The 23794-nt window shown below is 40.4% G+C and overlaps 1 non-coding gene across 1 annotated transcript; it reads right to left on the bottom strand.

Moving 5' to 3' along the window:
- Window positions 1-15492: 15492 nt before the first annotated feature.
- LOC112781645 (small nucleolar RNA R71) lies at window positions 15493-15600 on the bottom strand. The gene has a single exon (XR_003192409.1). It is a non-coding gene; the product is annotated as a small nucleolar RNA R71 (small nucleolar RNA).
- Window positions 15601-23794: the final 8194 nt, after the last annotated feature.

Below are 23794 nucleotides of genomic sequence, written 5' to 3'. Positions count from 1 at the left end.
GTGTCCGCGCACTGTGCGCTTCTGCGCGCCTGTGCTACATGCTTACTCTGGTACAAAAAACCAGAGAGTTAGGCCTACTTTGTTCCAACTCTGTGCCAGGAGCCCCGATGTCTTCACGCGTACGCGCCCTTGATGCGTACATGCACTTCGCTCCACCCTCACTGACGCGCCAGCGCACTGTGCGCGCGTGCCGGTCGCGCGAATCAGTTTTAAAGCTGCGCGCCCTGCTTCTATTCCTCTCCCACCTTCTTTCTTGTTTCTTTCTTCTTCTTTCTCCATCACCTCTCTTCTCTTCCTTTTCTGCTTCCATACTTCACCACCGTCTCCGGCCACTCACCGACGACCACCACCACCTCCAGTGGCACTACATCTCTTCTATTTCTTTCTCATCTTCCCAAAAGAAAACTTAACCTTGTTCTTTTACACATCTCAAGGTTCTACTTCTTCTACATCACTTCTTTTACTCTCTTTGCATAATCTCTTCTTTTCTTAGATATTTCTTGCTAATTCCCTTATTTTCTCTTTTAGTTTCATGATTATACTACTTGCTTTTTGCTTGTTTACTTTTTCTTCTTCTTGCTTTTCCATAGATGTTGAACTTGAACTTTGATTTATTTTGGTAGATCTTGTTATTTTTCATTATCTTTGTAAGTAGGGGACGTTATGTGATGATTGATATTTCGTTTTGGGCCTCTAATTGATTGAGTTTTCATAATTGCTCATTGCTTGTTATTTGCACACCAAGTGTTCGAGGAAATGCACAAACGCCATTTTGGTTTATTTTGGTCATATACTTTCAAATTAGTGCTCCCTCCTCATTCACTTGTTCTCTTTTAAGCATGTCGAGTTCACTTTGCTTTATGCATGCCAATTAGATACTCATTGAATATGACTTGCTCTTTATGATGGATGCTTGAGCTTATTCTTCTTATGCCATTTTGCATGCTTTACTTACTCTTGCATCCCATGCCAAGTGTTGTGACCCATGTCTCCATAATCGTTTATTGAACAAGTTCTTTTGGGCACTACTTCTCACTTGGATGCATTGAGATGACTCTTTGGGTTCAATGTTTTCCTTCTTCTCCTTCTTTTTTCAGGATGGCCACCAAGAAAGGTAAGGAGAAAGCTCCAAGGAGACCGGCCACAAAAAGGGCACCCCAAAAGTCAACCTCTAAGGTGACACTACACTAGGAGCCAAACCCCTATCCAAGAAGGTGAAGGCACCCGCTCCTATTAATGAAAAAGAAAAGAGCAAACCGGCAAAAGATTCTTCAAGGTTCCCCAACCGCTTCTGTGAACTTGTGTTCCCCTCCATGGTTGTGAGGAACTATCATCCTGAGCATCTACTCGCTCCGCCGGACAAGATTGCTCCTTGTATTCTACCCCGCATCGAAAGACGAGGATGGGAGTTTCTTTTGAGAAAACCACGGGAGATCAATCTCTCTTGGGTGGTAGAATTCTATACTAACTACCATCTTCCCTATCTTCAATCGGTATACGTGCGCCAGAAGCAAGTCCCAGTTTCAGAAGAGGCTATTTAGCAAGTGCTTAATGTCCTATCAGTACCAAGTGACATGGATGGCTACCAAGAAGTCCTACGTCAGTGAGAAGAATTTGGGTTCGATTGGGACTCGATCCTCCTAGTCATTGCTGAGCCGGAGACATTTTGGACCCAAGGTCGACTCCGGATGCGGCCCAAGTGCATTGACACATGCTCCCTCACTGTAGAAGCTAGAGCTTGGGCCCAGATCCTATCCCACTATGTGCTACGTAGCACCCACAAGTCATCCTTCACGGCGGATCTCGCCTTGCTTGTTTGGTGTGTTCTCAAGGAGAAACCGGTGAACATTCCGCTTCTTGTCAAGAAAGCGATGGGTCAAGTCCACGCCCGGGGTAATTTGCCATTTCCAGCATTGGTATCTAATTTAGTTGCTAATGCAGGTGTTCCTTGGGAAGCCATGGACACGAAGGCTATAATCCTGGCTAAGGGCGATGTTGTCCCAAGCGGGAAATACTTACAGCTTCCCATGAACAATCCTAGCCTTGACATGGCCCCTCCACTTATTTTTCCTTCCACCTCATCATCACCACCACCACTAAGATCCACCCATCAACGGATAGAAGATCTACACCAGAAGATTGATAGATATGAGCGGCGCAACCAACGCTGATACACTTACATCAAGAAGCTTATGCGCTGTGTAACCCCTAGCATGGAGGAACCCAAAATATTCACATCCACCTCAAACCCAAGTGATGGGAGCTCTGATGAAGGGGATAGTGACGGTTCCGCTCCCAACCGCCCTTTGCGCATTGTTGGTAGCACGGAGGACCGTGCTAAATTCTAAGTGTGGGGAGGTTGTTCGACCAATCTCCATGGGTAACAATCTCTTCCTTTCAACACCCATGGATCTATCTTTTGCCTAGTAGTTAGTACATTGCATGCGTAGTTAGTCTTGCTTGTAAATATTCCTTGCAAGATAGTTGGTCTCTATAGAGTTACTTGGTCAAAATAATGACTTCTTCCCCAAGAAACTGTTATTTTGGGGTACTGATAAACCCCGATTTTGTGGTTTATCTTGTGCTTAATTTGGGAGATTTTATCACTTTTTCTCACATTTATTCAATGAAATAGCATGGTTTTGCAATTCTCCCTTGATTTGTGCTTAAACGTGAAAACATACTTTTTAGGCCTTAAAATAGCTAAATTTAACTCACTTTAATTCCATTCGATGCCTTGATATGTTTGTTGAGTGATTTCAGGTTCATAAGGCAAGTATTGGATGGAAAAAGTGAGGAGAAAAGCATGCAAAGTGGGAGAACTCATGAAAAAATGAAGGAACCGCAGAGCTGTCAAGCCTGACCTCTTCGCACTCAATCGACCATAACTTGAGCTACAGAGGTCCAAATGAGGCAGTTCTAGTTGCTTTGGAAAGCTAACATCCGGGGCTTCGAAATGATATAAAATTTATCATAGTTTCTTGACGTATAAGAGCGCACACGTGCCATGTACGCGTGCACACCGATGGAGCACGTGGTTCACTAAAGTGAAATCGTGGCCAATGATTTTGCAGCTCATTTTGGGCCCAATCTAACTCATTTCTGATGCTATTGAACCCAAGGATCCAGGGGAAAATGAACCAAGTAGTCATAGTTTAGTTTTTATCATGTTTTAGGATAGAAATTAGGGTAAAATTAGTTTAATCACTCTCAAATTTCTCTTTCAATTCTTGTTTTGATTTCAATTCTCTTTATATTTTAATGTTCTATTGTCTTAATCATCTTAGTTTCTCTTGTTAATTTCTTATTTTGCTTTCTCTTATGTTGATGAACAATTGTTGGATCTTGATTTCTTCTAATGCAATTTTACATTTCTATGTCTCTTGATGTTTACTTCATTTGCTATTGTTGATTTCTTGCTTGTGGTAGTTGTGGGTTCTTTTAATTCTTGCATTTTATGATGTTTACTTTTATTGCACACTAGGTGTTTGATGGAATGTTTCCTTTAGTTTTTGAGTAGTTTTCTTTGCTCTTGGCCTAGTTCGGTTATTTCTATTTGGGGTTGAACTTGTGACAACCAATTCCTTCTAAATTTGATCTGCGGACTATTTGTCGGTTGAGGACTATACTTGCAATGCGAAATTCTTGTGAATTTTGTTACCGACAGTATTCGTAGCCCATCAATCACATCGGCAAGATGAGAACTAAACTCATCGCCCGATTACAATGAAGTCGGCAAGGTGAAAGCAAACAAAAATAGATTAATGCAGGAAGTTATAAAAAGTAATCCATAAAAAGTTTCCTGGCGAGGCCTGGCTAAAAATGGACTACTAAAAATAACTTAAGAAGTACCGACAAAGAAGTCGGACCAGGCACTCAACAAAAGTTATAAAAAGCAATCCATAAAAAGTGGTCTGACGAGGTCTTACTAAAAATGGATTACTAAAAATAACTTAAGAAGGACTGACAAAAGAGAAGTCGGAACAAGCCAACCAACGAAGAAAGTTATAAAAAAGTAATGCATAAAAAGTGGCCTGACGAGGTCTTACTAAAAATGGATTACTAAAAATAACTTAAGGGGATTCGACAAGAAGAAGTCGGACCCAACCCATCAATGCACAGAGTTATAAAAAGTAATCCATAAAAAGTGGCCTGACAAGGTCTCACGAAAAATGGATTACTAAAAATAACTTAAGAAGGACCGATACAGAGAAGTCGACCAATGAAAGCGGTATCTCAAACGAACAAAGTCGACCATCCAAAGCATGCGCTAAAAAGAAACGCAGCTTTGTCCAAAAAGCCACAACACCACAACAAGGCTATTAAAATTGTTCAAAAACTAACTAAAAAGGTTCTGCCAGAACACTAAAAAGTTGTCGAGCAAGTTAGCCCTAAGGGTCATCTTGCCCAACCAGAAGACAGATAAAAGATCTAATCAAAAAGTGGTCGGACAAGCAGAATACCAACACTCTATAAAGATCTACAAAATTTGCAAAGTTTGCAAAAGAACAATCAGCATACCGAAAGAAACACAGCAATCATTAAAAAGACTCAGGAGGCAACCTAGAAGAGGACCTCACGAGTTCAAAAGTACTTTGTTTATCTACAAAGTTGCATAGAAGCAACTAACAATCAAAGGAACCAAGTTATAAACAAAGTTACAAAAACTAGAGTTCCAAAGCCCACAAGTCGGGCTGTGGAGATAAAAACACATAAATCATCAGGGGTGCAAAGACTCCCCAGTAGCAGCATCAGTGGTAGATGAAGGAGGAATCATATTCACAGGGACGGCATCCACGGTCCCATCCACACGATTAAGAATTTCACAATCCGGATCAGGTTGAGAGTGGTCGACCTCAGCAGAAGGATTTGAAGAAGTCGTGGCTGTAGAAGCTTTGGCTGGTGGTGCAGAAGGAGGAGGCTCATCATCCTCGTCATCTGGGGCAAGCACTATTCTGCCATCCTCCACCACATTATCTAAGCTAAAGAGAGTCAGGTCGAGTTCAGGAGCAAGAACATGGACTTGGGCCCTCAAATTATCATAAGCACCTGTCACGTTATCTACCAGCTGACTCTGGAGGTCGGCATAATCCATGTGGGCAGTTTCAAGCCTCTCCCTCAGCTCCAACACCTCGGCATAAGTACGGGTATAGCTCTCCTTATAGTTTTTTGCCGTTTCCTCAGCCAGATTGGCTGCAGCCTCAGCGGCAGTAACCCGTGACTTCTCCTTCTCCAAGTCCAGCTTTAGCTTAATCACCCTAGCATCCAACTCCTCCTTCAAACCTTTAATCCTATTGAACTCTGACCTGGCATCCTCAAGAAAAGCTTTCGTAGCATGAACTGGGGAGTCCTGAACAGTACGGAATAGAGCTGCTCCCATATGGGCCATCCGAATACTGTTACTAGTGATAAATTCAAGTGTTGAAGGAGGGACACATCATCCATAGAAAGTCAACCAAAAGGAGCAATCTGATCATCAACAAAACCCATAGCATCAAAATCTGGGGCATCCAAGTCATAAGGTTCAACAGTTTTTTGTTTTTTAGGAGGAGGACCAGCAGTAGGAGAAGAGGCAGTGCCAGAAAGGGGTCGAATTGGGTCAGAAGGGACAAACCAGACCTGAGGGGTTGGAATAACCTTCCTCGTCCCAGAAATGCTTGACGGTGGTTTCTTTGGAGGAATTTGAGAGGACTCTCCTTCCGCAACTTTGGCCGAGATGTTGGAAGCAGCTGTCGCCTTCTTAGCTTGACGATAAGCCTTCATAGAATCAACAGACTTTACCATTTCTGAAAAAGGAAAACAAGCAAAATCAAGTTACAATTAAGAAAGGTATAAACTGGCAAACAAACAAACACACAAAGAAAAGCTACAAATAAAGTGAGCGACTACCCAATTCAGTCCAAAGAAGGGAAGGATCTCCTAAAAACTTCTTTGTATCAAGATGGGGAGGCTCTCCCCAGACTTCCTCCAACACATTCACAAAGGCCTGCTCAACCTCATCAAGACTCTCCCAGGAATATTTAGTTACTATTACATTCTTCTGCCAGCACAAAGGGAAGGTAGGCTCATCATTTTCATCCAAAAAAAAGGGCCGAGCTCCTTCAACAACTCGGACATTAAAATAATAGTTTTTAAAGTCCCTAAAGGACTCGTCATACATGGAGAAAACCTTTTTGCCCTGAGTAGCTCAGAAGGAAACCTAGGAGGCTTTCTTCTTAGCCATCCCAGGTTTCGTCAACACAAAAAGATAAAGGAAAAGAGTTTGGGTAGGTCGGATATCTAATTCCTGACACAACAATTGAAAGATTTTTATAAAGCCCTAGGAGTTCAGGTTGAGCTGAGAAGGAGCTACATTGCAAGACCACATCAACTCGGTCTCAAAAGGGATAAAAGTAATGGTAATATTCAACTGACTAAAGGAATAGTCATAAGCGTAGAAAAAAGGGTGCTCTCCTTAAGTTAAAGAGGGAAAGCTAACCCTCTCCTCAGGGTCAGGTGACACTAACTCATAGTTCTTCTCCTGATCCCTATCACTACAAATCCTATGGTGTCTCCTAAGCCGCACACAATACTCAGAGTCAGCAACTGTAACACACATCAGAATAATAGAATCCAGCCAATCTGACATGCCATCCGGGATCTTAGAAGACATTGCAACAATGTTTTTGCGATGTGACATGGGTCAACTATTCCCACAGTAAAAAAATAAAATGGGTTACTACCAGACAACTCGGACAAATAGGGAAACAACTCGGACAATAACATATGAAAATCAAGAAGTTAGAAAAAGGGAAACCCCAGGACTCACACCAAAAGCCCAGGGGCACCCTTTGGAGGCAATAACAAGGCAAGAACCAGAAAAGAGCAAATTGACGACCTATAACATCTCGCAAACAAGAATCGACACTACATGACGCAAAAGCCATCATCACCAACAAAAAAAAATCAAAAGTTATAACATTTTATCATCAGAAGATTGTTAAGCAAGAACAAAGAGAAGTCAGGCAACGATGAAAAGAAACAAGATCACCAGAAGGCACACATACTTCCCTACCAGCAAGTCACTATCTTCCTCTATAGGCAGTTCCAACAAAAGCCAAGACTTTGATCAAGGAAATGCAACCAAAAGAAAATAAAACCCTAAGGAAGCAGAAACTATCGGGCACATGCGTCACAACAAAGTACAGGATCACCGCAAAGATGTAAGCTTGCTCAAAGAAAATCATAAAAACACAAAAAGAAAGATACAATCTTTTCTCAAAAAGGATCAAGACTCTCAGAAGTAAAATAAAAATCACATGCAACAAAAAATTCACAAAAAGCATAAAAGAAAAGAAAATGCCAACTTGAAAAGGAAGAAGAGACGAGCACAAGAAGGCGATCAGGAAGAAAACAGCAACAAAGCTCACTCCAAACAGCCGCCTTCGAAAGCGAAGAGGGAAGCGCGAGAGATGCGAAAACAAGAGGTATAGAGGAATGAAACGTCTTGCGAACAACAAGCGAAGGAGACGGAGAAGAGTTAGAGAAGGAAACTGTAAAGTGAATGTTTTGAAAAAAAGAAAAATTCAAAGTGAGGTGCCAAAAGAGGGAAAAAGGAAACGGCGAAGGGGTATTGTTCCGAGGGTTACCTGAAACTGTAGGTCGATCTCGGACGAGATCTTCTGTGCTGATCGGAGTTGTAGAATCCAACTTGATGGTAGCTGCTGGACCCGCTGTATCCGATTTGTTGAACTGGGGATGGTGCTAATCCTTCGTCACCGGAGGGTGGTGGTACCTGTAAGGGACTCCGATGCTTAAGTTAGCAAGGGTATTGAGCAGGTTTTTTGTAGAATCAAAGTATGAGTTATAGCCGGGTGCTCCAATGTATTTATAATGGTGAGGAGTGACCTTTTTGGAGAAAAGATAGTTATCTTATCTTATCTTATCTTTGAGTGAAGTCATCATATCTTCAAGGGAACCGCCCTTATCTCTATAGGCTTGGGCTGCCTTTGGATTTGGGTCGTGTTCCTCTGTTTGGGCCCTTTTTAGGCTTTCCTGGTGACTTGGCCGAGCTGTTTGAGAAGAGGTCGGATATTTCTGACTTGAAGAGGTCGGTCGATTCAGCCTGGGTCGGATAGTTCAACCCAGGGTATAAACAGGTATTAAATGAGCTTTTAAACCCTCGCACGTTTTCAAGAGAAGTGCAACACGCTCTACAAAAAAGAGAAAAATGCTTCGCATTCAAAGTAGCCCAGCAGGAGTTATATAAAACGGCAAAAGGCAGAAATTCTCCAGCTCGACTTCTCCAAAAAAGTCAAAGTCTGAAAGACACGACCTTAAAAAAGATCGAGCTCAATCAGGGGCACTGTTCATACCCTGAGTCGAGCTATCCGACCTAGAGAGATCGAAGACAAAACAACCGACCTCTTCAGGTCAGGACCCCCCGACCACTTCTTTAAAAGAGTTCAGCCAAATCGACATGAGAGGCCCGAACAGGCCCAAATAAAGGGACACAACCCAATCTAAAGGCAGTTAAAGCCTAGAAGGATAAGGACGGTTCCCCTGAAGATAAGATAACCTCACTTAAAGATAAAGATAAGATAACTAACTTATCTTATATAAAAAGGTCAGCCTATACTACTATAAATACACTGGAGCACCCATGTATAACTCATACTCTGATTCTACTAAAAAACCTGGTTAAAGCCCATGCTAACTTAAGCATCGGAGTATCTTGCAGGTACTACCACCCTCCGGTGACGAAAGATCAGCAGCATCTCCAGCTCCACCAGTTCCACCAGGTCAGACACGACAGCTCCGCCCACCACAGCAGATCTCATCCGAGATCGACCTTCAGTTTCAGGTAACCCTCGAAACACTGAGAAACCCAGAAAGTACCATAACTATACCCCTCTTCTGGTGTCTCTTGTGGACGTTTACCGGGAGATATGTAACACTTAGAAGATCCCAATGCCTCGCCCGATTAAACACAAGAGAGGAGGAAGTCGGACATAGTATTGCAAATAACACCGAATCTATGGGCATTCTACCAACAAGTGCTACGACCTAAAAATGTCACAGAAAAATTGGCACGAGAAGGGAGATTAGATCGGTTCTTAGCCAATAGAGCGGATGAATCAAAAAAGAGAAGAAGGGATGAAGAGGTCGGATGAGCTGAACGTCCCCCTTACACCCCTGAAAGACATGTTCACATGATAAACGAAGGATTTGCAGGAGGAGGGATCTCTAAATCATCCCGCAAAGGACATCTCAAAGAGGTGTATCGTGTCGGAGAGGGGGACAGGTCACCCGACCTCCCCACTATTACCTTCACTCAAGAGGATGCCGCAGGCATCATCCCGGGGCATGATGACCCCGTGGTCATTACAATCGTACCCACCAACGCCAACCTCCACCGAACGTTGGTAGACCAAGGAAGTTTTACAGATATCATGTTCAAATCCGCCTTCGACAAGCTCGGCCTACAAGAGAAAGAGCTCAGAGCTTATCCAAATAGCTTGTTCGGACTCGGAGATGCCCCAATCCAACCACTTGGGTACATCCCACTGCACACAACATTTGGAAAAGGAACACGGTCTAAACGTTGAGCATAGACTACATCGTAGTCGATGTGAACTCCACATACAATGCCCTTATAGGATGGACATCGTTAAATCAACTCGCCGTGGTGGTCTCCACTCCACATCTAAACATGAAGTTCCTAACTATAGAAGGGATCGCTACCATAAAGGGGGACCAAAAACTCATGCGACGCTGTTACAACGAAATTCTGAACCTTAAAGGTGACCCCAGAGGAAAGGAAACCAATACCATAGAACTCGGGGGAATTCGAGCTCGCGAAGAACGTCGCCCTCAGCCGGAAGGTGAAACCAAAGAAGTTCAAATTGGAGACACTCAAGACAAAACAACAAACATAGGGGCGAATCTAAATGAAGACCTAAAGGAGCTACTAACAAAGCTCCTAAAGGATAATTCCGACCTCTTTGCATGGAAGGCCGCCGACATGCCCGGCATTGATCCTGGACTAATGTATCATAAGTTAGCCGTATATCCTGGGTCTCGGCTAGTGCAGTAAAAATGTAGAAAGCATGGTCCAGAGAGGTCACAAGCCATAGAGGAGCAGGTACAGGCCTTGCTGGAGGCAGGATTCATAAGGGAGGTAAAATATCCATTGTGGCTAGCCAATATAGTATTGGCCAAAAAGTCAAATGGGAAGTGGCAGATATGCACTGATTACACCGACCTCAACAAAGCCTGCCCAAAAGATCCTTATCCACTGATGACTTGCATCATTTACCCTTTTTACCTAGGCGAAAGGACCATAAAAAGAGCACATATTCATTGTTTCAGTGCAATTTCATGAACTAAATGATAAATATTATGGTACATTGCTTTGAAATGGGTTTGTGTTAAATTTTGTAGCAAATGATAGAAAAAGAAGCAATAAAAGCACTAATAGAGGAAGCACACTCTCAAGGTGGCAAAAGAGTTGGAGACAAACTCAAAGAGAAGCAAAGAGGATTTGCAACCCTTACTTCTTCACACTCAAACAAGAATAACTCGAGCTACAAAGCTCCAAATGAGGTGATCTTAGTGCCATTGGAAAGTAGACTTCCAGAGATTTCCAACCATATATAACACTCTATGGTAGACACTAGATTTGAGGGTGAAAATTGTAGTTCTTTCAACGCTACATGCTCGGTGTGGCACGCCAAAACCTGGGCATGGCACGCTGGGACAAAATTCCAGCAAGCATGCCAGACTGACCTCTTCATCTTCAAAAGATCATAACTTGAGCTAGAGAAGTCCAACTGACATGCTTTCAGCGGCGTTAGAAAGCTGAGATCTAGAGCTTTCCAATGATATATAATAGTCTATAGTAGGTATTTAATTTGGGGACCCAAACAGATCAATAATTCAGTGTGCAAGCTTTCCCAAACCTTCACAAGCCCAAAATGCCACTTCAATGACACTCCACATTGGGCCACTTCTAATACTCCAATTCCTTCATTTATTCTTCAATGTTTCAAACTTCTACGAAGAGAATTAAAAGTTCACAAGTCCAAGTCAAGCCACAATTAACAATCAATCAAGGCCACAAGAATCATCTAGAAGTAATTACGAAATTTGCATTTGATTGTAATTTCATTTGAATTTGTAATTTAGGTAGCTTATAAATAGGACCTTAGCTTCATTCTAGAATTCAATTATCTTGGAAAAGAGATTAAATGTAATTGGGTTTTATGGGAACCTTGGAAGAGGAAACATAAAACCATGCTTGAAATTCTTTCTCACACTTGAATTAATTTGGGTTTTGGTGTTTGGATATGGTGACTGATGAGCGGATAATTTATACGCTTTTTGACATTGTTTTTAGTATATTTTTAGTAGGATCTAGTTACTTTTAGGGATGTTTTCATTAGTTTTTATGTTAAATTCACATTTCTGGACTTTACTATGAGTTTGTGTGTTTTTCTGTGATTTCAGGTATTTTCTGGCTGAAATTGAGGGACTTGAGCAAAAATCAGATTCAGAGGTTGAAAAAGGACTGCTGATGCTGTTGGATTCTGACCTCCCTGCACTCAAAGTGGATTTTCTGGAGCTACAGAACTCGAAATGGCGCGCTTCCAATTGCGTTGGAAAGTAGACATCCAGGGCTTTCCAGAAATATATAATAGTCCATACTTTGGCCAAGAATTGACGACGTAAACTGGCGTTCAACGCCAGCCTTCTGCCCAAATCTGGCGTCCAGCGCCAGAAAAGGATCCAAAACCAGAGTTGAACGCCCAAACTGGCACAAAAACTGGCGTTCAACTCCACAAATGGCCTCTGCACGTGCAACACTTAAGCTCAGCCCAAACACACACCAAGTGGGCCCCGGAAGTGGATTTATACATCAAATACTTACTCATGTAAACCCTAGTAGCTAGTTTATTATAAATAGGACCTCTTACTATTGTATTAGACATCTTTGGTCTCAGTTTTAATCCATTGTTCATCTTAGGAGACTATTGATCTCGTTTAGGGGGCTGGCCATCTCGGCCATTCCTGGACCTTCACTTATGTATTTTCATACGGTAGAGTTTCTACACTCCATAGATTAAGGTGTGGAGCTCTGCTGTCCCTCAAAGATTAATGCAAAGTACTACTGTTTTTTATTCAATTCTTCTTATTTCTCTTCTAAGATATCCATTCGCACCCAAGAACGTGATGAAGGTGATGATTATGTGTGACGCTCATCATCCTTCTCCCTTATGAACGCGTGCCTGACAAACACTTCTGTTCTACATGAATTAAGCTAGAATGAGTATCTCTTAGATCTCCTAACCAGAATCTTCGTGGCGTAAGCTAGAATGATGGCGGCATTCAAGAGAATCCGGAAGGTCTAAACCTTGTCTGTGGTATTCTGAGTAGGATTCAATGATTGAATGACTGTGACGAGCTTCAAACTCGCGAGTGCTGGGCGTTAGTGACAGACGCAAAAGGAGGGTGAATCCTATTCCAGCATGATCGGGAACCGACAGATGAATAGCCGTGCCGTGACAGGGTGCGTGAGCATATTATTCACTGAGAGGAGGGGATGTAGCCACTGACAACGGTGATGCCCTTGCATAAAGCCAGCCATGGAAAGGAGTAAGACTGATTGGATGAAGATAGCAGGAAAGCAGAGGTTCAGAGGAACGAAAAGCATCTCCATTCGCTTATCTGAAATTCCTACCAATGATTTACATAAGTATCTCTATCCCTATTTTATTATATTAAATTCGAAAACCATATCATCACTTTATATCTGCCTGACTGAGATTTACAAGGTGACCATAGCTTGCTTCATACCAACAATCTCCGTGGGATTCGACCCTTACTCACGTAAGGTATTACTTGGACGACCCAGTGCACTTGCTGGTTAGTTGTATCGAAGTTGTGACAATTATGAATTAAGATCAGAGCACCAAGCTTTGGAGCCATTACCAGGGATTCGAGCCTGGACATCACAATTTCGTGCACCAAGTTTTTGGCGCCGTTGCCGGGGATTGTTTGTGTTTGGGCAACTGACGGTTCATCTTGTTGCTCAGATTAGGTAATTTTCTTTTCGTTTTGTTTTCAAAAAAATCTTTCAAAAATATTTTCAAAAATCTCTCATATGTTTTCGAAAAAAAATAAAACAAAAATGTTTTCAAAAATTTATTCAAAATTTTTAAGAATGAATTCTAGTGTTTCATGAAGCATGTGAAGCCTGACTGGCTGTAAAGCCATGTCTAAATTCATTTGGACTGAGGCTTGCAATTTGTTATCAAGAGCAAATTAGTTGTTGCTCATCCACCTGCTGCTGATCCATGATCACCTGCTGAAGCTTGGCTGGCCATTGGCCATGTCTAGTGTTTTGGACTGGAGCTTTCTTTGAAAGCTTGGCTGGCTAGTGAGCCATGTCTAATTCCTGGACTGAAGCTTTAGACTAACATGGCAAGATTCCTGGAATTCATATTAAAAATTTTTGGAATCCTTATTTTTCCTTTCAATATGCGAAAAATATAAAATAAAAATCCAAAAAAATTAGAAAATCATAAAAATCAAAAATATTTTGTGTTTCTTATTTGAGTCTTGAGTCATATCATAAGTTTGGTGTCACTTGCATATGCATTTTGCATTTTTCGAAAATCCCATGCATTCATAGTGTTCTTCATGATCTTCAAGTTGTTCTTGGTAAGTCTTCTTGTTTGATCTTGATGATTTTTGTGTTTTGTGTCTTTTCATGTTTATCATAGGCATTCTTGAATTCTTAGTGTCTAAGCATCAAAGAATTCTAAGTTTGGTGTCCTGCATGTTTTCTTTGCATTAAAAATTTTTCAAAAATATGTTCTTGATGTTCATCATGTTCTCCATAGTGTTCTTGGTGTTCATCTTGACATTCATAGCATTCATGCATGCATTCATTGTTTTGATCTAAAAATTTCATGCATTGCATCATTTTTCTTGTTTTTCCCGTGCATCATAAAAATTCAAAAAAAAAATCAAAAAAATATCTTTCCCTTTTTCTCTCATCAAATTCGAAAATTTGAGTTGACTTTTTCAAAAATTTTTAAAATCAAGTTGTTTCTTATGAGTCAAATCAAATTTTCAATTTGAAAATCTTATCTTTTTCAAAATCTTTTTCAAAAATCAAATCTTTTTCAAAATTCTTAGTTATTTTCGAAAATTCCAAAAATATTTTTCAGAAATCTTTTTCTTATTTTTAGACCAAATTTTCGACAATAACATAATCAATTAATGTTTTGATTCAAAAATTTGAAGTTTGTTACTTGCTTGTTAAGAAAGATTCAAACTTTGAGTTCTAGAATCATATCTTGTGATTTCTTATGAATCAAGTCATTAATTGAGATTTTAAAAATCAAATCTTTTTCAAAAACTAATTTCTATCATATCTTTTCAAAAATATCTTCTCATCTTATCTTTTTCAAAAATATCTTTTCAAAATATCTTTCCTAACCTCCTAACTTCCTATCTTTTCAAAATTTGTTTCAACTAACTAACTAACTTTTTGTTTGTTTCTTAACTTTTTCAAAACTACCTAACTAACTCTCTCTCTCTCTCTCTAATTTTCGAAAATATCTTCCCTCTTTTTCAAAAATTTCTTTTTTATTAACTAATTATTTTTATTATTTTATAAAAAAAAATTTTTCGAAAAAAATACTAAACTTTTTCAAAAACTATTTTCAAAAATCACTAACTCTTTTTCAAAAATAATTTTCGAAAATTATCCCTCCCCCATTCTATTCTATTTATTCATTCATATCCTAACATCTCATCTCACATCTCTTCCATCCGTACAGTTGTGTTTCTTCCTTTACATCACATTCTTTGTCTCCCCCTCTTTTCTTCCACTCACAAAGGGATCCCTATACTGTGGTATAAAGGATCTCCATTATTATTATTATTTTTCTGTGCCTTCTTCTTTGTCATATGAGCAGGAGCAAGGATAAGAACATTCTTGTGGAAGCAGATCCAGAACCTGAAAGGACTCTGAAGAGAAAATTAAGAGAAGCTAAAATACAACAATCCAGAGATAACCTTTCAGAAATTTTCGAACAGGAAAAGGAGATGGCAGCCGAAAATAATAATAATGTAAGGAAGATGCTTGGTGACTTTACTGCACCTAATTCCAATTTACATGGAAGAAGCATCTCCATTCCTGCCATTGGAGCAAACAACTTTGAGCTGAAACCTCAATTATTTTCTCTGATGCAGCAGAACTGCAAGTTTCATGGATTTCCATCTGAAGATCCTTTTCAGTTCTTAACTGAATTCTTGCAGATATGTGATACTGTTAAGACTAATGGAGTAGATCCTGAAGTCTACAGGCTCATGCTTTTCCCTTTTGCTGTAAGAGACAGAGCTAGATTATGGTTGGATTCTCAACCCAAAGACAGCCTGAACTCTTGGGATAAGCTGGTCACGGCTTTCTTAGCCAAGTACTTTCCTCCTCAAAAGCTGAGCAAGCTTAGAGCTGATGTTCAAACCTTCAGACAGAAAGAAGGTGAATCTCTCTATGAAGCTTGGGAAAGATACAAACAGTTGACCAAAAAGTGTCCTTCTGACATGCTTTCAGAATGGACCATCCTGGATATATTCTATGATGGTTTATCTGAGCTATCAAAGATGTCAATGGACACTTCTGCAGGTGGATCCATTCACCTAAAGAAAATGCCTGCAGAAGCTCAAGAACTCATTGACATGGTTGCTAATAACCAGTTCATGTACACTTCTGAAAGGAATCCTGTGAGCAATGTGACGCCTATGAAGAAGGGAGTTCTTGAAGTTGATACTCTGAATGCCATATTGGCTCAGAATAAAATATTGACTCAACAAGTCAATATGATTTCTCAGAGTCTGCATGGAATGCAAGCTGCATCCAACAGTACTCAAGAGGCATCTTCTGAAGAAGAAGCCTATGATCCTGAGAACCCTGCAATAGCAGAGGTAAATTACTTAGGTGAACCTTATGGAAACACCTATAACTCAACATGGAAAAATCATCCAAATTTCTCATGGAAGGATCAGAAGCCTCAACAAGGCTTTAACAATGGTGGAAGAAACAGGTTTAGCAATAGCAAACCTTTTCCATCATCAACTCAGCAACAGACAGAGAACTCTGGACAAAACGCTTCTAATTTAGCAAATCTAGTCTCTGATCTATCTAAGGCCACTGTAAGTTTCATGAATGAAACAAGGTCTTCCATTAGAAATTTGGAAGCACAAGTGGGCCAGCTGAGTAAAAGGATCACTGAAATCCCTCCTAGTACTCTCCCAAGTAATACAGAAGAGAACCCAAAAGGAGAGTGCAAGGCCATTGACATAAGCGCCATGGCCGAACCTGTGAGGAGAGGAGAGGACGTGAATCCCAAGGAGGAAGACCTCCTGGGACGTCCAGTGACCAATAAGGAGCTTCCCTCTGAGGAACCAAAGGACTCTGAGGCTCATCTAGAGACCATAGAGATTCCATTGAACCTCCTTATGCCCTTCATGAGCTCTGATGAGTATTCCTCTTCTGAAGAGAATGAGGATGTCACTGAAGAGCAAACTGCCAAGTTTCTTGGTGCAATCATGAAGCTGAATGCCAAATTGTTTGGCATTGATGCTTGGGAAGTTGAACCTCCCTTGTTCATCAATGAACTAAGTGATCTGGATCAACTGACATTGCCTCAGAAGAGACAGGATCCTGGAAAGTTCATAATACCCTGTACCATAGGCACCATGATCTTTAAGGCTCTGTGTGACCTTGGTTCAGGAATAAACCTCATGCCCCTCTCTGTAATAGAGAAACTGGGAATCTATGGGGTGCAAGCTGCTAAAATCTCACTAGAGATGGCAGACAGCTCAAGAAGACAGGCTTATGGACAAGTAGAGGACGTTTTAGTAAAGGTTGAGGGCCTTTACATCCCTGCTGATTTCATAGTCCTGGATACTGGAAAGGAAGAGGATGAATCCATCATCCTAGGAAGACCTTTCCTGGCCACAGCAAGAGCTGTGATCGATATTGACAGAGGTGAAATAGTCCTTCAATGGAATGAGAACTCCCTTGTATTCAAAACTCAAGGATCTCCCTCTGCAACCATGGAGAGGAAGCTTGAAAAGCTTCTCTCCAAGCAGAGTCAACCAGAGCCCCCACAGTCAAACTCTAAGTTTGGTGTTGGGAGGCCACAACCAAACTCTAAGTTTGGTGTTGAACTCCCATATCCAAACTCTAAGTTTGGTGTTGAAGAGTCTCAACAAAGCTCTGCACATCTGTGAGGCTCCATGAGAGCCCACTGTCAAGCTATTGACATTAAAGAAGCGCTTGTTGGGAGGCAACCCAATGTTTATCTAATTCTTATTTTTATTGTTTTTCATGTTTTCTTAGGTTCATGATCATTTGGAGTCACAAAATAAACAAAAAAATCAAAAACGGAATCAAAAACAGCAGAAGAAAAATCACACCCTGGAGGAGCATCTGTTTGGCGTTCAAACGCCAGAACAGAGCATAGTTCTGGCGCTGAACGCCCAGAATGGGAGCATCCTGGCGCTGAACGCCCAGAACAAGCATGGTTCTGGCGTTCAACGCCAGAAATGGCAGCAAATGGGCGTTGAACGCCCAAAATGGGCACCAACCTGGCGCTGAACGCCCAGAGTTGTGTGCAAGGGCATTTTGCATGCCTAACTTGGTGCAGGGATGTAAATGCCTTGACACCTCAAGATCTGTGGACCTCACAGGATCACCTCAGGATCTGTGGACCCCACAGGATCCCCACCTACCTCCACTCACTCTCTTCTCTCTTCTCAATCATCCTCTATTCCCAATAAACACTCTTCCCTAATTAACCCTTTACCACTCACATCCAAACACCCACTTTCCTTCAAAATTCAACATCTCTTTCCCACCCAATCCCACCCATATGGCCGAATACACATCTCCCTCCATCTCTTCCATATCTTCTTCTTATTCTTCTATTCTTTCTTCTTTTGCTCGAAGGCGAGCAACATTCTAAGTTTGGTGTGGTAAAAGCATAGCTTTTTTGTTTTTTCCATAACCATTGATGGCACCTAAGGCCAGAGAAACCTCTAGAAAGAGGAAAGGGAAGATAAAAGCTTCCATCAAGGGTCTATAGCTCAGTGGTAGAACATTTGACTGCAAATCAAGAGATCCCTGAGATACCTCAGGGGATACATTTTCTTCCACACAATTATTGGAAGCAACTAAGGGTGGAACATCAAGAGCACTCCATCATCCTTCATGAAATCAGAGAAGATCTAAAAGCAATGAAGGAGGAGCAACAAAGACAAGGAAGAGACATAGAAGAGCTCAAGGACATCATTGGTTCCTCAAGAAGGAAACGCCACCATTACTAAGGTGGATTCATTCCTTGTTCTTATTTCTTCTGTTTTTCGTTTTCTATGTTATGTGCTTATCTGTGTTTGTGTCTTCATTACATGATCATTAGTAGTTAGTAACTATGTCTTAAAGTTATAAATGTCCTATGAATCCATCACCTCTCTTAAATGAAAAATATTTTAATTCAAAAGAACAAGAAGTACATGAGTTTTGAATTTATCCTTGAACTTAGTTTAATTATATTGATGTGGTGACAATGCTTCTTGTTTTCTGAATGTATGCTTGAACAGTGCATATGTCTTTTGAAGTTGTTGTTTAAGAATGTTAAATATGTTGGCTCTTGAAAGAATGATGACTAGGAGACATGTTATTTGATAATCTGAAAAATCATAAAAATGATTCTTGAAGCAAGAAAAAGCAGCAAAGAACAAAGCTTGCAGAAAAAAAATAGAAAAAAAAAATAGGCGAAAAAATAAAAAAAAATAGAAAGAAAAAGAAAAAGCAAGCAGAAAAAGCCAAAAGCTCTTAAAACCAAGAGGCAAGAGCAAAAAGCCAATAACGCTTAAAACCAAAAGGCAAGGGCAAATAAAAAGGATCCCAAGGCTTTGAGCATCAGTGGATAGGAGGGCCTAAAGGAATAAAATCCTGGCCTAAGCGGCTAAACCAAGCTGTCCCTAACCATGTGCTTGTGGCGTGTAGGTGTCAAGTGAAAACTTGAGACTGAGCGGTTAAAGTCAAGGTCCAAAGCAAAAGAAGAGTGTGCTTAAGAACCCTGGACACCTCTAATTGGGGACTTTAGCAAAGCTGAGTCACAATCTGAAAAGGTTCACCCAATTATGTGTCTGTGGCATTTATGTATCCGGTGGTAATACTGGAAAACAAAGTGCTTAGGGCCACGGCCAAGACTCATAAAGAAGCTGTGTTCAAGAATCATCATACTGAACTAGGAGAGTCAATAACACTATTCGAAATCTGAAGTTCCTATAGATGCCAATCATTCTGAACCTCAATGGATAAAGTGAGATGCCAAAACTATTCAAGAGGCAAAAAGCTATAAGTCCCGCTCATTTGATTGGAGCTATGTTTCATTGATAGTTTGGAATTTATAGTATATTCTCTTCTTTTTATCCTGTTTGATTTTCAGTTGCTTGGGGACAAGCAACAATTTAAGTTTGGTGTTGTGATGAGCGGATAATTTATATGCTTTTTGACATTGTTTTTAGTATATTTTTAGTAGGATCTAGTTACTTTTAGGGATGTTTTCATTAGTTTTTATGTTAAATTCACATTTCTGGACTTTACTATGAGTTTGTGTGTTTTTCTGTGATTTCAGGTATTTTCTGGCTGAAATTGAGGGACTTGAGCAAAAATCAGATTCAGAGGTTGAAAAAGGACTGCTGATGCTGTTGGATTCTGACCTCCCTGCACTCAAAGTGGATTTTCTGGAGCTACAGAACTCGAAATGGCGCGCTTCCAATTGCGTTGGAAAGTAGACATCCAGGGCTTTCCAGAAATATATAATAGTCCATACTTTGGCCAAGAATTGACGACGTAAACTGGCGTTCAACGCCAGCCTTCTGCCCAAATCTGGCGTCCAGCGCCAGAAAAGGATCCAAAACCAGAGTTGAACGCCCAAACTGGCACAAAAACTGGCGTTCAACTCCACAAATGGCCTCTGCACGTGCAACACTTAAGCTCAGCCCAAACACACACCAAGTGGGCCCCGGAAGTGGATTTATACATCAAATACTTACTCATGTAAACCCTAGTAGCTAGTTTATTATAAATAGGACCTCTTACTATTGTATTAGACATCTTTGGTCTCAGTTTTAATCCATTGTTCATCTTAGGAGACTATTGATCTCGTTTAGGGGGCTGGCCATCTCGGCCATTCCTGGACCTTCACTTATGTATTTTCATACGGTAGAGTTTCTACACTCCATAGATTAAGGTGTGGAGCTCTGCTGTCCCTCAAAGATTAATGCAAAGTACTACTGTTTTTTATTCAATTCTTCTTATTTCTCTTCTAAGATATCCATTCGCACCCAAGAACGTGATGAAGGTGATGATTATGTGTGACGCTCATCATCCTTCTCCCTTATGAACGCGTGCCTGACAAACACTTCTGTTCTACATGAATTAAGCTAGAATGAGTATCTCTTAGATCTCCTAACCAGAATCTTCGTGGCGTAAGCTAGAATGATGGCGGCATTCAAGAGAATCCGGAAGGTCTAAACCTTGTCTGTGGTATTCTGAGTAGGATTCAATGATTGAATGACTGTGACGAGCTTCAAACTCGCGAGTGCTGGGCGTTAGTGACAGACGCAAAAGGAGGGTGAATCCTATTCCAGCATGATCGGGAACCGACAGATGAATAGCCGTGCCGTGACAGGGTGCGTGAGCATATTATTCACTGAGAGGAGGGGATGTAGCCACTGACAACGGTGATGCCCTTGCATAAAGCCAGCCATGGAAAGGAGTAAGACTGATTGGATGAAGATAGCAGGAAAGCAGAGGTTCAGAGGAACGAAAAGCATCTCCATTCGCTTATCTGAAATTCCTACCAATGATTTACATAAGTATCTCTATCCCTATTTTATTATATTAAATTCGAAAACCATATCATCACTTTATATCTGCCTGACTGAGATTTACAAGGTGACCATAGCTTGCTTCATACCAACAATCTCCGTGGGATTCGACCCTTACTCACGTAAGGTATTACTTGGACGACCCAGTGCACTTGCTGGTTAGTTGTATCGAAGTTGTGACAATTATGAATTAAGATCAGAGCACCAAGCTTTGGAGCCATTACCAGGGATTCGAGCCTGGACATCACAATTTCGTGCACCAGTGACATATAATCCTCCCTCTACATGGATCTATGATGATGTGTGGTATAATTAGGGACCATCTTCTTCTCTTCTCATGAGCAATTAGACCAAGGAATTGGCTATTGATCAAGATTTGAGAGATTAAATTACCAAGGAATTGGGATTCAATCAATCATGATTGCCAAGAGGTCAATGAGTTGCATGATTGAAGATGAGATGAAAACTATTGATCCTAAGAATGCAATATCTCTTGATCCCAATGTTAATTTCATTCTTAATTCTTGTTATTTACTTTTTGTCTTTAATTCTTGTCATTCACTTATGCACATTTATGGCTTTATTTACTTTTGCACATTGTGCCTTCCAAGGGTTTGTAGAAATGCTTCACTTGGTTTTACTTTCTAGTTATTTACTTTCTTGCACTTTGCTTTCTTGTACTTTCCATTCCTTGCAATTTACATTCTTGTACTTTAATTTTCAGCACTTTAATTTCTTGTCATTTACTTTTCTTGCACTTTTTTGCTTTCCTTTACTTTTATGTCATTTAGATTTCCTTATTGCTTATCACTCAAAATTGAATTGTCTACCTAGAATAATGAATCAATTATTGCTTGCTTAATCCGTTAATCCTCATGGGATCGATCTCACTCTTTGTGAGTTTTATTACTTGATACGACCCGGTGCACTTGCCGGTAGTTAAAACGGAAGAAGAAGTAATTTTTTTCCGTCATCAAGTTTTTGGCGCCGTTTCCGGGGATTAATTGTGATTAACAAACTACTGGTTGGTTGATTATCTAGATTAGACAATTTTTTTTTTGGTTTTTATCATTTACTTTATTTTTTTATTTCTCTTTTCTTATTGCTAGTAAGGTGTTTGTGTTATTGCCTCACTAAGAATCCCTCATCTGTGACAATGGGGATTCTAATTTCTTTTGATGATTATTTTTTGAGACAAAGCATTTTGCAAGAAAAAATAGAGTTTACCTCACATGTTGATCATTCACATTACATGGGATATTGCCCACCACCACAAAATGATTCATGTCATTATCCTCATGCTGGATGGGAATATCAACAAGAAATGATGGATCATGATCAATCAACCCAAATGGGATATGCCCCAAGGTCATACAATGATCAAGCAAGTTACATGGGGTATTTTCCACCACCACAAAATGATTCAAGTTACCATACTAATTGGGGTTGGGAAAATCAAGATCAAGGAATGATGGGGTTTGAACAATCAAACCAAATGGGATACTTTCTAAGAACACAAAATGATTCATACTCCTATGAATGTGACAACTATCCAAATTGTGATTGGGAAGGATAAAACCAAAGAGAACTCAATGTTTCCTATCCCATCCATCAATAGCCATCACCTCTTAATTATCCAACCTCACCTCCAAATTTTTCATATCAAAATTCTTCACCACTTGAGTTTGCCTCAACACAAAATTTCTTCCAAAATCCATACAATTCAATTCATCAACCACAAAATTCCATTCATGGTCCATAAAACTCACCTCATTACCCGCCAAGCATATACCACTCCAATCAATTCCATTCACAAAATAACCAATTTCATTCACAAGCCAACTCTAACCAACCACCACAACCTCCCTTAGATCCAATTTCTAGGATAGAATTTCTCATTGAAGAGTGCATAAAGAACCTCAAAAGATTTGATAAAGAATCGGATGAGGTGGAAAAGAAATTTAGAGAAAAAGAGGAAATAGCAAAAAGGGACCATGAAGAAAAAATGAGACAATTAGCACAATCCTATGCTGAAGATCCAACCACTCTCTTTCCTTGGCTAAGGGAAGAAAACAATACCACAAGAGGAGTAGTGCTAAGCAAGGAGGATGAAGATCAAATGGTGGGTGAAAAGGAGGGATTAGAAAAACAAGAAAAAGAGGCACCCATACCAAGTGAGATTCCTATGAAGAAGGAGGAGGTTATGAGAGTATATAAGCCCAAAGCTCCATATCCACAAAGGCTACTTAGGGTGACAAAGGAACATGCAAACTCACTCCCAAAGAAAGCAATGCAAGACCTTACAAAAGAAAGGAAGGAAAACAACCAAGGGAGTCCACACTCCAATGAAGTAGAGAGTTGCATGGAGGATGATTTAGTTGAACCATCAATCCAAGAGGTTCTTGATGAAGAGGACACTCCAACCATCACACAACACCTATGTCTTGCAATCAAGGAAGTGAAGGCAATCAAGGAAAGCACTCAAAGAAGGATTATGACCAAGAAACAAAAGACAACATCCATGAAAAAGAGAAGGTCAACAAAAAGCAATCCAAATCCCATCCCAACAAGCAAGAGGAATCAAGCTAATAACAACAAAAGAAAGCTTGCTGGGAGACAATTAACTCAAGGGGCATCAATCTTCTCTTCTTCTCCATTGAAGTCATTTCTCTTAACCAATTGGAAGAAGAGGAATAAAATTCAAGAACCAACATGTCAAGCTAATGACACTAAAAGAGCGCTTGTTGGGAGGCAACCCAACCTTTGGTGACATTTTCTTTCTTTGCTTAGTTTACTTTCAATAATTTGGCATATGATTGCATTCTAAGTTTGGTGTTGC

The sequence above is a fragment of the Arachis hypogaea genome, chromosome 19 (genome assembly GCF_003086295.3).
Source record: "Arachis hypogaea cultivar Tifrunner chromosome 19, arahy.Tifrunner.gnm2.J5K5, whole genome shotgun sequence".
Lineage (NCBI taxonomy): Eukaryota > Viridiplantae > Streptophyta > Magnoliopsida > Fabales > Fabaceae > Arachis > Arachis hypogaea.
The sequence above is the reverse complement of the archived record's forward strand: the minus strand, read 5'-3'. Positions and strand labels throughout refer to the sequence as shown.